This window comes from Dendrobates tinctorius, unplaced genomic scaffold, assembly GCF_039654945.1.
Source record: "Dendrobates tinctorius isolate UK_male_01 unplaced genomic scaffold, ASM3965494v1 ptg000199l, whole genome shotgun sequence".
NCBI classification, from domain to species: Eukaryota; Metazoa; Chordata; class Amphibia; order Anura; family Dendrobatidae; genus Dendrobates; species Dendrobates tinctorius.
Window position 1 is genome coordinate 11,131,505 of NW_027361866.1, and position 14,576 is coordinate 11,146,080.

Here is a 14,576-nt window from a genome sequence, read left to right on the forward strand (position 1 = left end):
CATCTAATCTGGCTGTGCCTTTTTTTTTCTTGCTTTCTGCTTTGTTGTGAGGGTTCAGCATACTCCCTGCTGGGGGCAGCACTGGGCCCCGCTCCATATGTTACCGCTTGTGTCAGTTTGTTCAGTCCCCTGTTATATTAGTATATTTTGCTTTGCTTCTAGTTCACACCAGAGTGCTGATCTAGAGGTCTAGCGGGGTGAGGTCGTGTGGCCTCAGGTTTTTTGTATATCAGATGTGTTGGATTTTTAGGGTTTTTGCGTGATTGCAGACAGTATCTTTTCTGTCCTGTCCTAGCTAGACAGCTTGGGCCCCATCATTTGCTCAGTCTATTTTCTGTCTGTTTGTGTCTCATCTGGTCTCACTGACAATATGTTTGGGGGCTGTCTATTCCTTTGGGGATCTGCTCCGGGACAGTTTAGATTTCACCTTTCTGGCTTTAGGCTTAGTTAGTTCTCCGGCTGTGCCGAGGTGTCTAGGGCATTCTAGGAACGCTCCACGACTACTGCTAGTTGTGGTGTTAGGACCAGGGGTCTGCAGTCCGCTCAACTACCAACCTCTCTGGTGTCCTGGTGGCTTAGCCTGTTCTGCTATCCTCCTCGGTGACCCATTCATAACAGCATGCTCCCCTCCCCCACAGTGAAAGCAGCAGAAGGAGATAGATGACTCCCTACAACAGCTATAAAGGTTGAAGAAAGGGCCCCCCCTGCCAGCCTAATAGTAAGTGTAAATGGGTCTAGGGTGATAGAGGGGGAGGGGCTAAGTTACTTAGTGATGAATGAGGGCCCTATAAAATCATCTCTCCTTTCACTCCTGACTGACTGCACCTCCTCCCCCTATATCACCCCTGACTGAGTCTTCTCCCTCTATATGACCCTTGACTGAGCCCTCCTACTATATATAACCCCTGACTGAGCCCCTCCCACTGTATGACCCTTCACTGAGCCCCCTTCCACTGTATGACCCCTGACTGCACCCCCTCCCCGTGTCACCCCAGACTGAGTCCCCTCCCTTTATATCACTCCTGCTGAACCCCCTCACCCCAGAATCACCCTGCCTGAGCCCCTCTACCCCTGTATTACCCCTGACTGAGCCCTCTCCCACTATATCACCCCTGACTGTACCCCATCCCCCTGTATCACCCCTGCTGAACCCCCTCACCTCAGAATCACCCTGACTGAGCCCCTCTACCCCTGTATTACCACTGACTGTAACACCTCCCCTGTATCATCCTGATTTAGCCTCTTTCCCCCTGTATTACCTTGGACTGCGCCACCTCCCTGTGTATCACCCCAGAATCAGCCTCACCCCCTGTATCACCCCTGCTGAACCCCCTCCTCCTGTATCACCCCTGACTGACTAAACCCCCTCTCCCTGTATCTCCACTGACTGCGCCCCTCTCCCTGTATCACCCCTGACTGTGTCCCCTCCCCCTGAATCATCCATGACTGTGCCCCATCTCCCTGTATCACCCCTGACTGACTATGTCCCCTCCCCCTGTATTATTTCTGACTGATTCCCTCTCCCCCTATATCACCCCTGGCAGTGCCACCTCCCTCTGTATCACCCCTGACTGAGCCCCTCTCTCTCCCTGTATCACCCCTGACTGACTGTATCCCCTCCCCCTGTATCATTCTGACTGAGCCTCTCTCCCCCAGTATTACCCCTGACTGAATATGTCCCCTCTCCCTGTATCATTCTGACTGAGCCTCTCTCCCCCTGTATTACCCCTGACTGACTGTGTCCACTCCCCCTGTATCACCCCTGGCTGTACCACCTCCCTCTGTATCGCCCTGACTTTCCCTCTCCCCTTTTATCACCCCTGACTAAAACTTTTCTTTCCCTACTACTAGCAAAATGAGGCCCTTCATAAAAAGTTATCGCCTTATAGGTGGCAGAGAGATTTCTGTAAAAAGTGTATGAGGGGATGTGAGGGAAAGCTCTTTCGATATCACTCCAATGTCATACATAAGTGATTTAGGACCCCCACCACTATAAGAGGGGACATTCACATAATGTATTTGCTGCAGAAGTCATAACAGCAAATTAACAGTGGAAATATCCACACATGGTGCAGATATTGCCGCATTTACTACTACACAATGATGCACCTTTACCACTGACCTGTTCTTTGCATTGCAAAGGATGAAATTGGTGTTGAATACGCACAGCATAAATTGACACATTGTACATGTTAAATCTGCATCGGTCAATTCCTGCCCTGGATTTTCTCAGAGTATAGAGTGGGAAAAAAAGTATTTAGTCAGCCACCAATTGTGCAAGTTCTCCCACTTAAAAAGATGAGAGGCATGTAATTGACATCATAGGTAGACCACAACTATGAGAGTCAAAATGAGTAAACAAATCCAGAAAATCACCTTGTCTGATTTGGCAAGATTTATTTTTCAAATTATGGTGGAAAATAAGTATTTGGTCATTAACAAAAGTTCCTCTCAATATTTTGTTATATATCCTTTGGCAATGACAGAGGTCAAATGTTTTCTTCACAAGGTTGGCACACCTTATTGGTGGTATGTTGGCTCATTCCTCCATGCAGATCTCCTCTAGAGCAGTGATGTTTTGGGTCTGTCGCTAGGCAACACGGACTTTCAAATCCCTCCAAAAGTTTTCTATGGGGTTGAGATTTGAAGACTGGCAAAGCCACTCCAGGACCTTCATATGTTTCTTATGAAACCACTACTTCATTGCCCTGGCAGTGTGCTTGGGATCATGATCATGCTGAAAGACCCCTCCACGTTTCATCTTCAATGCACTTGCTGATAGAAGGAGGTTTGCACTCAAAATCTCACAATACATGGCCCCATTCATTCTTTCATGCACATGGATCAGTCGTCCTGGTCCCTTTGCAGAGAAACAGCTCCAAACCATGATGTTGCCACCCCCATGCTTCACAGTAGGTTTGGTGTTCTTTGGATGCAACTCAGCATTCTGTCTCCTCCAAACACAATGAGTTTTATTTCTACCAAACAGTTCTACTTTGGTTTCATCAGACCATATGATATTCTCCCAATACTCTTCTGGATAATCCAAATGCTCTCTAGAAAACTTCAGACGGGCCCAGACATGCACTGGCTTAAGCAAAGGGACACGTCTGGTACTGCAGGATGAGTCCCGGGTGGCATAGTGTGTAACTAATGGGAGCCTTTGTTATGGTGGCCCCAGCTCTATGCAAGTCATTCACTAGGTCCCACTGTGTGGTTCTGGGATTTTTGTTCATCATTCTTGTGATCATTTTGACCCCATGGGGTGAGATCTTACGTGGAGCCCCAGATCAAGGGAGATTTTCAGTGGTCTTGTATGTCTTCCATTTTCTTATTGCTTCCACAGTTGATTTCATCACACCAAGCTGCTAGCCTATTGCAGATTCAATATTCCAAGCCTGGTGCAGGGCTACAATTTTGTTTCTGTTGTCCACCGACAGCTCTTTTGTCTTCACCATAGTGGAGTTTGGCGTGTGACTGTTTGAGGTTGTGGACAGGTGTCTTTTATACTGCTAACAAGTTCAAACAGGTGCCATTACTACAAGTAATGAGTGGAGGACAGAGGAGCTTCTTAAAGAAGAAGTTGCAGGTCTGTGAGAGCCAGAAATCTTGCATCTTTTTAGGTGACTAAATACTTATTTTCCACCATATTTTGAAAAATAAATCTTGCCAAATCAGGCAAGGTGATTTTCTGGATTTGTTTTCTCAATTTGACTCTCATAGCTGTGGTCTACCTATGATGTCAATTACAGGCCTCTCATCTTTTTAAGTGGGAGAACTTGCACAATTGGTAGCTGATTAAATACTTTTTTTTTCCCACTTTATATGGAGTACTATAGGGAGTGTATCATACTATATGGAGGACTATGGGGAATGTATTATACTATATGGAGGACTATGGGGCACATTATATTATATGGAGGATTGTGGGGTGTGCATTTTACAATATGGAGGAATGTGGTGCACAATATAATATATGGAGGACTATGGGGTATATTATAATAAACAAGCAAAATGATGCACATTCATCAATTGATTGGATTGTTTATGCTGGAAAAGAAATTATTGTTCTCAGCAGCACATCGCCGGTGTAAATTGTAGATGTGCTGCTGATAACGTGATACTGTATGGGGGACAGATTGATCTATTAGTGATTGTTCTGTTCCCATCATTCTTTCTCAGTTGGTGTAAAGAGGCAGGGAAACAAGCATCGAACGACTTCAATACTTTCAATCACGCTTGTTTAGTGGCCTGAACTCAGCGCATGTAAATACAACAGAAATGCTTTTGTGTGATGTGCAATAGGCCCCATTTTAAACTTTTGCCTAGGCCCCCACTTTTGCCTAAATCCGGCTCTGGGCCGAACAAAAAGTGCAATAAAACGCGATCAAAAGACGGATGTAAATAAAAATGGTACAGGTGAAAATGTAATCTTGTCCCGCAAAAAACAAGCTGCCATACAGCTCCATCAACAGAAAAATAAAACAGCAGGCAAGACTTCCATGTCCTCACCAAGGTATACTGTGAGGTATACTGTGGCACTACTGTGATGTGCACAAGTAGGTTACCCAATCCACAAAATTATTCCTGGTCCTTGATACCTGGGGCTATGTCTAGAAATATCTGTAAAAACAACAGCAACTGAAAGAACTGGAATGGACCCTCTTGCTATATTCACTGCAGTCTGCCACATACACTGCCTGCCTAGCACTGATATCTATGCAGCTGAATTAGTCCTCAGAAGGACTGTTAGCTGAGATGGATATGTGTATAATATATTGTGGTATACAAACACTAACTAAGAAACAAGCAAATCTCTCTGTAGCTCAGCAGCACCTCTCCCTACACTGCATGATTCCAGAGTAGACTGTGAAAAGCATGGCGGTGCCAGATCTGATGTAGCCACACAGAAGAAGAAAAAAAGGAACACAAAGTCTCAAAATAAAATAGTATCACAATTTATTAAAAAAAATATACAATGCAAATATATAAATAGTAATAATCAATTGAAGACAAAGCTAAATAGTGAGCATCCCAGGTGTAAAATACTGGGTCCGCCAATATCCTAGTGGAAGGGAAAATAACAGCAAATCAAATAAAGTGCAAGTGCGACTCAACCAGTCTGAATGAAGACAAAATGCACATACAGTCTAGAGCTCAACTAATGTCAAGTAAATACCACAAGATTATCAGGTAGAGTATAATGAGCAATTAGAAACAGTGGGTGGTAAGGTCAACACCAGGAAGTCATATATGACCACCTGGTAAAAAGGTGTATATCACTTTAAGGGAACAATAAATGTTTTAAATGCGCTAGAAGCTGCCCTTACCCATATTCTCCACCTGGGCACCCAGGGCAGCAACTCCAACACGCGTTTCGCGTTGGCTTCCTCAGGGGGGCTGATATAGACCTGATGATGCTTTGCGGCCAGCCAAACACTGTAATGCCACAACCAACATTGCTGCAGCATTACAGTGTGTGGCAGAAAATCTCTGCATATGCATTGGCTCTCCAAAGAGTGCCAAACATGCAGGGAGGGGACCAGAGCTCCCGCCGAGCAATCCTGGAAATATTCGGTGACCTATGAGCATCTCAAGCAGTGAGATGCTTGGGCGAGAACCTAGTAGTGGCGAGCATGCTCGCTCATCACTAAAAAAAACAAAAATGCATATTATATGCAGCATTTTATGTGCCTAAAGCTATGTTTTTGATGGGGAAATGTTTGCTGAAAATATTAATTGTGTGCACATAAATGTCAGCAAGAAGTTGAGAACAAAGACTTCTCGCCCAATGCTAAAACACGCTTTATGACTTTTGTTGTTTTACCATGTTGATTAAAACATTTAACTTTGTGTCCTGTACCAGATAAAATATATCACAAGCACCTATTCTTCTCTTCCAGTATCACAGACTAACTGTTCAAATTTTATATGTCTATTTCAGAAATTATTGGATTCATTCAGTCAATTGTAACATTTCAACAATTCAAAGAAAAAGACGTGAAAGGAGCAAAGCAATTTCTAACACATACTGAAAAAAGGTGCATTATAAATAATTGTATTAAAGAAGAAACACATGCAATAGTGTTGAAATATATTTGGTGCAAAAACTCCATATTTGTCTATAAGTGTTTAGTTATTAGATTTGTATGCTGTGCATAAGGTTAGAACAAAAAAAGCTCCCAGAGGGATAGTATGTGACTGTATTTCCTGTCTTTCCTGTGTCTGTATATGAGAGAAGCAGCCTGCTGTAGATGCTGCGCAGATAGAAACACACAAATTATGTATTTCTGATCTATTAAGCTTATCATATATTGTTCCTGAATAAATAAGCTCTGTTGTCACGCTTGGAGAGTATCCTGAATAATCCGCTGCCAACAGGTTATGGGCCCAGAGTGACACAGAACCCTAGAGTAACATAGCAACAGAAGCCCAAGGCAAAAGAAACACAGAGCAACAGAGAAGATGTCCACTAGCAACAATCCTGTCAAGTTCTCAGTGCCAAGCCTCACTAACCAGAACTACCAGTACGGGAATTTCAAGGTGAAGATGCTGCTCATAAGAGAAGGTAGGTGGAAATATACTCAGGAACAAGTGCCTCATCCATTACCAGATGATTGGCTAAGATCCAAAAGCACAAAGCACAATCTCCCTCAGTGTAGATGATGATCAGATTGTGCATACTGTATATGCAAGTGTGCAACTGCAAAGGAGATGTGAGATAATTTACAGAACAAGCATTAAAGATTAAATCTCAGCAATAAGCTTTATCTCATGAGAAAGCTGTATAAGTCTAAGCTAAGTGATGGACAGAATATGCAGGACTATATAAGAAACACCCTAGAGATTGTGAGGCGTCTCAGCGGTATTGGAAAAGAAATTAAGGATATTCATGTTGCTGCACTTCTATTAAGTGGTCTTCCAAAAAGTTATGACACTTGTGACTGCGCTAGATGCACGGCCAGATGATGAGCTGACAGTAGAGTATGTTAAAAGCAAACTTGTGGATGAATTCAAGAGAAAAATGCAGCATGTAAGCAGCACTAATGAATCCAGAGCAGAAACGGCATTAAAGACACAGGATTTCCCTAAATATAAGAGCAATCTAAGAGAAACTCGTGAATATTTTGTCTGCAAAAAGCCTGGCTACCTTAAAGCAGACTGCAGAATTTGGAAAGCAAGAATGAGTCAGCTTAAAAAGTAGCACAGTCGTCAAAGCGTTAAAACAGCTATAAAGGAAGATTCTGCAGGTGTTGAAGCTGAATTTAATGCCAGTACAGGCCAATCTGAAAAGCATATATGGTGTATAAATTCTAGTGCAAGCAGTCATATGACAAATAACAAGGATTTTTTTCAATGACCTTAATGAAAGCAAGTAAGAAAAGGTCATCTTAGCTAATGATCACTATATGACTTCAGAAGGAGTAGGAGAGTGGTGCCTCCACTGTCCAGTTTCCTCGGCACAAAGCAGAAAGATCCCAATAAAGGATGTTCTCTATGTTCCCAGCCTTGAAAGCAATCTGTCAGTAAAGAAGCTCACGCAAAAGGGGAAAGTACAGTCATGGCCAAAAGTTTTGAGAATTACACAAATATTATATTTTCACATGATCTGCTGCCCTCTAGTTTTTATGTGTTTGTCAGATGTTTTTATCACATACAGAAATATAATTGCAATCATATTATGAGTAACAAAAGGTTATATTGACAGTTAGAATGAGTTAATGCAGCAAGTCAATATTTGCAGTGTTGACCCTTCTTCTTCAGGACCTCAGCAATTCTCCCTGGCATGCTCTTAATCAACTTCTGGATCAAATCCTGACTGATAGCAGTCCATTCTTGCAAAATCAATGCTTTAATTTTGTCTGAATTTGAAGGTTTTTGTTTGTCCACCCGTCTCTTGATGATTGACCACAAGTTCTCAATGGGATTAAGATCTGGGGAGTTTCCAGGCCATGGTCCCAAAATCTCTGTTTTGTTCCCTGAGCCATTTAGTTATCACCTTTGCTTTATGGCAAGGTGCCCCATCATGTTGAAAAAGGCATTGTTGATCGCCAAACTGCTCTTGGACGGTTGGGAGAAGTTGCTCTTGGAGGACATTCTGGTACCATTCTTTATTCATGGCTCTGTTTTTAGGCAAGACTGAGAGAGAGCCCATTCCCTTGGCTGAGAAGCCACCCCACACATGAATGGTTTCAGGATGCTTGACAGTTGGCATGAGACAAGACTGGTGGTAGCGCTCACCTGGTCTTCTCCGAATAAGCCGTTTTCCAGATGTCCCAAACAATCGAAAAGGGGATTCATCAGAGAAAATAACTTTACCCCAGTCTTCAGCAGTCCACTCCCTGTACCTCTTGCAGAATATCAGTCTGTCCATGATGTTTTTTCTGGAGAGAAGTGGCTTCTTTGCTGCCCTCCTTGAGACCAGGCCTTGATCCAAGAGTCTCCGCCTCACAGTGCGTGCAGATGCACTCACACCTGCCTGCTGCCATTCCTGAGCAAGCTCTGCACTGCTGGTAGCCCGATCCACAGCTGAAACACTTTTAAGAGACGTCCTGGTGCTTGCTGGTCTTTCTTGGGCGCCCTGGAGCCTTTTTGGCAACAAAGGAACCTCTCTCCTTGAAGTTCTTGATGATGCGATAGATTGTTGACTGAGGTGCAATCTTTCTAGCTGCGATACTCTTCCCTGTTAGGCCATTTTTGTGCAGTGCAATGATGACTGCACGTGTTTCTTTAGAGATAACCATGGTTAACAGAAGAGAAACAATGATGCCAAGCACCAGCCTCCTTTTAAAGTGTCCAGTGGTGTCATTCTTACTTAATCATGACAGATTGATCTCCAGCCCTGTCCTCATCAACACCCACACCTGTGTTAATGGAGCAATCACTGAAACGATGTTAGCTGGTCCTTTTAAGGCAGGGCTGCAATGATGTTGAAATGTGTTTTGGGGGATAAAGTTAATTTTCTAGGCAAATATTTACTTTGCAAGTAATTGCTGTTAAGCTGATCACTCTTTATAACATTCTGGATTATATGCAAATTGCCATTAGAAAAAATGAAGCAGTAGACTTTGTAAAAATTAATATTTGTGTCATTCTCAAAACTTTTGGCCATGACTGTAGTTACTTTTAAAGAAAACAGCTGCATCATCTCAAAGAAGGATCACACTCTTGCAGAAGGAAAAATCCAACATGAATTTTATCAGCTAAAATGCAAAGAAAGAGTGTACAGTGCTAGACAAAATCTACATAAGAACTGTATCCATGTATAGCACCGATGTCTTGGGCACAGAGAAAAAAGCAGTATGGAAGCTCGCTCAACTTCCAAATGGTATTGAAAACAACCAGTGTAGTCAAACGATGAAGTGCACTAGCTGTCTTAAAGGGAAAATGTCCAGAAAATACTTTCCTAAAATAAGCACCACTAGATCTACACAGCCTCTGCATCTGATACATACAGATGTATGTGGTCCAATGAGTGTTCAAACTCCTAGGAAGAAGAGAGATTTTCTCACATTTATTGATGACCACTCCAGATATACATTCACCTACCTGCTTCATAGTAAGGATGAAGTTCCACAGAAACTTGAATATCTTGCTGTAGTGTTTAACAAATTTGGAAGGATGCCAAAAGCCCTGCTTGCAGATAAGAAAATATACAAGTGGTAAGGTGCAAACCATATTGAAAAAGGATGGAATCATGTTCCAGACTACTATTCCATACAACCCAGAACAAAATGGCATTGCAGAGAGAACCGTACTCTGTAAAATTGGAAGTATGTTTGATGTGAATCTACCTACAAAATATTGGGGAGAAGACATCATGACAGCTTGCTATCTTCAAAACAGATTGCCAGGTAAAGTCACAAATAAAACTACATATGAGCTATGGAACAGTGAGAAGCCTAACATGAAGCACCTCAGGATATTTGAAAGCAAAACGTTTGTGTATGTTCCCCAAAAAAACCGTTCCAAGTGGGAATCACATGGAAAGCAAGGAGTCCTGGTGGGCTATAGCAAAACTCAAAAGGGATACAGAATCCTGCACCCAGAGACCAACACCGTAACAGTCAGCAGAGATGTAGTAATTGATGAAAACTCTGCATTGCTCAAATTCCATGAAGTTACACCAGTTATTCAACCTAAGAAGCAAGAAAAAGAATCTCAATCATCAAATCCAGATGGCGAAAAGGAAAACACTGAAGTGTGGATAAGCTCTGAAGCCATCAAGGAAGACACAGAAGAGCCAAGTTGACCTCCAGTCAGGAGATTTTTCTTATTTGGTATGAACACTTCCTGAACCAGAGCCACAGTCATGGCCAGAAATGTAAAAACTGCTTGTCCACGAGAAGCAGAAGTGGATAAATGCTGCTAATGAAGAGCTGAAGTCCCTTCACCAACTCCAGACATGGGAGCTTTTTGATCTACCACAAAGAAAGAGAAATTACAAAGCGAAGTGAATTTCTCAACCAGCACTTTGAAACTAACGACCTTGGAAATGTGAGATATTATTTGGGAATCCAAATTTAGGGGAAGATGGGGGTTTTCTTCTCAACCAAAGTCCAAAAATTTCCACAATCCTAAACCAGTTTGGAATGTCAGAAGCCAAAGGTGCGTCAACACCTATAGATCCGTCCTACTTAAAGTTGGAAGGAGAAGATCTGCTACCCAGCAATGAGACTTACAGACAAGCAGTGGGGTCGCTTCTGTACATAGCAGCCACAAATCATCTGGATATCACAGTCACAGTTGGAATTCTCTGCCAACATGTATGCAAGTCACGCAAAAGAGACTGGAATGCAATTAAGAGAACTCATCAATATCTTAAATAATCTCACAGGCTAAATCTTAACATATCTGCATCAGGAGACCTCACTTTCAGAGGTTATTTGGATGCAGATTGGGCTGGAGATTCAAGTAATCGGAAATCAACAAGTGGTTACTTGTTCAAGTTAGACCAAGAAATTGAATTTTCTCCTAACAGAAAACAAGTGTCAGTCGCATTATCTTCTACAGAAGCAGAATATATGTCTGCTGCATATGCAAGTCAAGAAGTTATTTGGTTAAAACAACTTTTGGAAGATTTTATCAAGCCATTAGCTTAATCAACAGTTATCTATGAGGACAACCAAGGATACATTAAACTTGCCAGAAGTGAGGAGATTAGTGCAAGGACTAAGCACACTGATGTAAAACATCACCACTTACGTGACTTAGTGGAACGTGGTGTATTCGAGTTTGTATTGTGTGTCTGGCAAGATGACAGCTGATGGTATGACAAAGCCATTATCAAGAGCCAGGTGTGTGGACTTCAGAACCGCAATGGGACTAACAGTATAAGTATTTGTTGAGTTGGGGTGTTGGAATAAGTTTGGTGCAACAACTCCATTCCTGTCTGAGTGTTTAGTTGCTAGATTTGTATGCTGTTCATAAAGTTAGAACAAAAAACCTCCCATAGGCTCACACAGGGATAGCATGTGACTGTATTTCCTGTGTCTGTGTATAAGAGAAGTAGCCTGCTGCAGATGCTACACGATAGAACCACCCAGATGATTTATTCCTGATTAATTAAGCTGATCATATATTGTTCCTGTTTGTTACTGAATAAAGAAGCTCTGTTGTCACACACTTGGAGAGTATCCTATATAATCTGCTGCCAACAAATAGTACAAGTGTTCCTTATAAAAGCTTTCAGGGACAAGAAATATTAAATGTATAATGTCAACTATAAAGGTACAGAACTAAAAAATAAATTCAGAAGAAAAAAAAAACACGTATCCGGAGTTTAAACACTGATTACTAGAGTTGAGCGACTTTTGTTTTTTTAGGGTCGCGTTTCGTTTCGTGAAACCCGACTTTTCCAAAAGTCGGGTCGAGCAAGATCGTCCGATTATAGGGAAAAGTCGGGGTCGTCCCGAAACACGAAACCCAATGTAAGTCAATGGGGAATAAAAGTCGGCAGTGAGAGGAGGACAGGAAACACACCTACAGTGCCCATTTGAATGCCAAAAGCATCAATTCTTCTTACTTAAGCTTGTCAACCTTAATTAACTTCATAATACAAGTTACGCACTGAAAAATGGGGGTTATTTGGCTAAAGTTGTGGGGGGGGAGGGCTGGCTCCAGGTTTTCATGTGCCCTGGGCAAAAGAGCGCCCCTTTAACACATACCACAACTCATCATGCTCCGATACTGCAGAGAAATAGCGGTATAGTACAATGAAAAATACTTCACTTTTTACATCTCATGACGAGGCCCATCTATTTCTCCATACAGAATCATTGGTCCCATATAATGTTTGAAACAGTATATGATGAGCTCCACATAATGCTACAGTATATGTTGGTCCCCATGGATGAAGCTCCACTGTCTTATGGGCCCAAATAATGCTCCAAACATAATGGGCCCCATTTCTACTGCTCTAGTGTATAATGGGCCCTGTAAATGCTGCTCCAGTGTCTGATGTCCACCTTTGGAATGTTCCAGTGTATGGTGGGCCCCATCTATCATTCTCCAGAGTATAGTGCTCCCCAAAAATTGCTGTCCCAACATTGAAAACAATCAAATAAGTCTCCTCGCTAGGGAATCCCTGTACTTGTCTGGACTCCTCGTCGTCCCCATCTTCCATCTCACTGCACAGTATTTCAACTTTGCAAGTGCTGTGATCCTGAGCAAGCAGGGGGGGGCCCACTCGTTGGCGACGGCACTGGCACAGGGCCCCTGATAGTACGGTGGTGTGTCTGATGGCGGGTGGGCCGAACCTGCACTTTCATCTGCAGCTTCCTCTTTGTCACCGTGTAAGATGGAACTGTATATGGGAAGGGTAACCTGAGTTTCATCAGGGTCAGATTCAGGCCGAGTAGCGTGCGAGGGGAATGTAGTGGTCTGGGTCAATGTACCAGCAGATTCATCGAGCAGTGGCTGGGCATCAGTGCACTTGTGTCGCCCCCAGGAGTACGGTCGCCACAGTGGCATTACCTTCTTCCTAGGGAGTGTGATGTCATGCTTGGGAGCAACGAACGATCTCTCTAGCAGGTTAACTGATTGGGCGGCGTTATTCCCACGAGTCATGACCCTCCAAACAGCGTTCATGAAGGCAAAGTGTTTGTTCTTCGTGGGCAGTATGGTTGCAAAGCTGAACCTTAAAGGAATGTCCGGAAGGGCACCACCAGGAGTGGAGCCTACGGTTAAATTCGACTCCACCTGGGAAACCTCAACCATGCCAGCTACAGAACAGATGCACACATTGCAAGCTTAATTCCGTTAACGAACGAGACTCCGTCATGCCCCGAGGTCCGAGTCCGGCTTACTAGAGGGACACGTGAGGCTCTGGCACATGAGATTGGCCAATAACTGGTGTGTCATGCCATTACATGTCCGTGGCTGCATGTGCGCTACACTGAAAAGGCCAGCGTTTGTCGCTTACAGGTGCAGATAACCCGCTGAACAACGTTAGTGATGGGGATCACTGATGACAATTATTACCCGCGAACAATGATTTCCCAGTAAGTGCAGGTCAACCGCAGTTCCGGAATTAGGCCTAACCGTCATTCCTGAAAAAATGAAAAACTTACGTGTGCAAACCACAGGTGCTGTAGCTTGCTTAACAGCTCGCCAGCCGTTCTCACGCCCAGTATGGATTGCACGTGATTGCACAAAGGTTAGAAAGGGCACCGTATCCCCGGATAACATGTATGGATAGCGTACACATTCAAAATATATGTCTATACATCAGGAGGCAGGCTCAGACGGTGTTAGGCCCAGTATGGATTGCACGTGATTGCACAAAGGTTAGAAAGGGTACCGTATCCCCGGATAACATGTATGGATAGCGTACACATTCAAAATATATGTCTGTACATCAGGAGGCAGGCTCAGATGGTGTTAGGCCCAGTATGGATTGCACGTGATTGCACAAAGGTTAGAAAGGGTACCGTATCCCCGGATAACATGTATGGATAGCGTACACATTCAAAATATATGTCTATACATCAGGAGGCAGGCTCAGACGGTGTTAGGCCCAGTATGGATTGCACGTGATTGCACAAAGGTTAGAAAGGGTACCGTATCCCTGGATAACATGTATGGATAGCGTACACATTCAAAATATGTCTATACATCAGGAGGCAGGCTCAGACGGTGTTAGGCCCAGTATGGATTGCACGTCATTGCACAAAGGTTAGAAAGGGTACCGTATCCCCGGATAACATGTATGGATAGCGTACACATTCAAAATATGTCTGTACATCAGGAGGCAGGCTCAGATGGTGTCAGGCACAGTATGGATTTGACGGCCCAGATTACACAGCGGAGGAGCAGGGAGAGGTAAAGATTGCAAATGCTGGGGCCCTGCCCAAGCAAGGGGGGCCCACTCATGGGCGTCGGTACTGGCATTGGGCCCCTCATAGTACGGCGGTGTGTCTGACGGCGGGTGTGCACCACCACCGTCAGAGACACTTGATTGCACTATGAGGGACCCTGTGCCAGTGCCCGCGCCCAAGAGTCGGCCTACCCACCTGTCCAGGGCAACGGCACTCGCACGGTGTCGTGCGCTAGGTGGTGACCCCGGCCATGGGGGG

The 14,576-nt window shown here is 43.7% G+C and overlaps 1 protein-coding gene across 3 annotated transcripts in view; it reads left to right on the forward strand.

Annotated features, from left to right (window-relative positions):
- LOC141056745 (uncharacterized) overlaps positions 1-14,576 on the forward strand; it is a 99,952-nt gene that overhangs the window by 6,660 nt on the left and 78,716 nt on the right. For 2 of the 3 annotated variants that reach the window (XM_073553195.1, XM_073553197.1), the window contains exon 2: positions 5,945-6,041. The exons of the other annotated variant lie outside the window; for it this stretch is intronic. The gene's annotated coding sequence lies outside the window, so the exon portion shown is untranslated. The remainder of the gene's footprint in view (positions 1-5,944; positions 6,042-14,576) is intronic. 3 annotated transcript variants of the gene reach the window in all.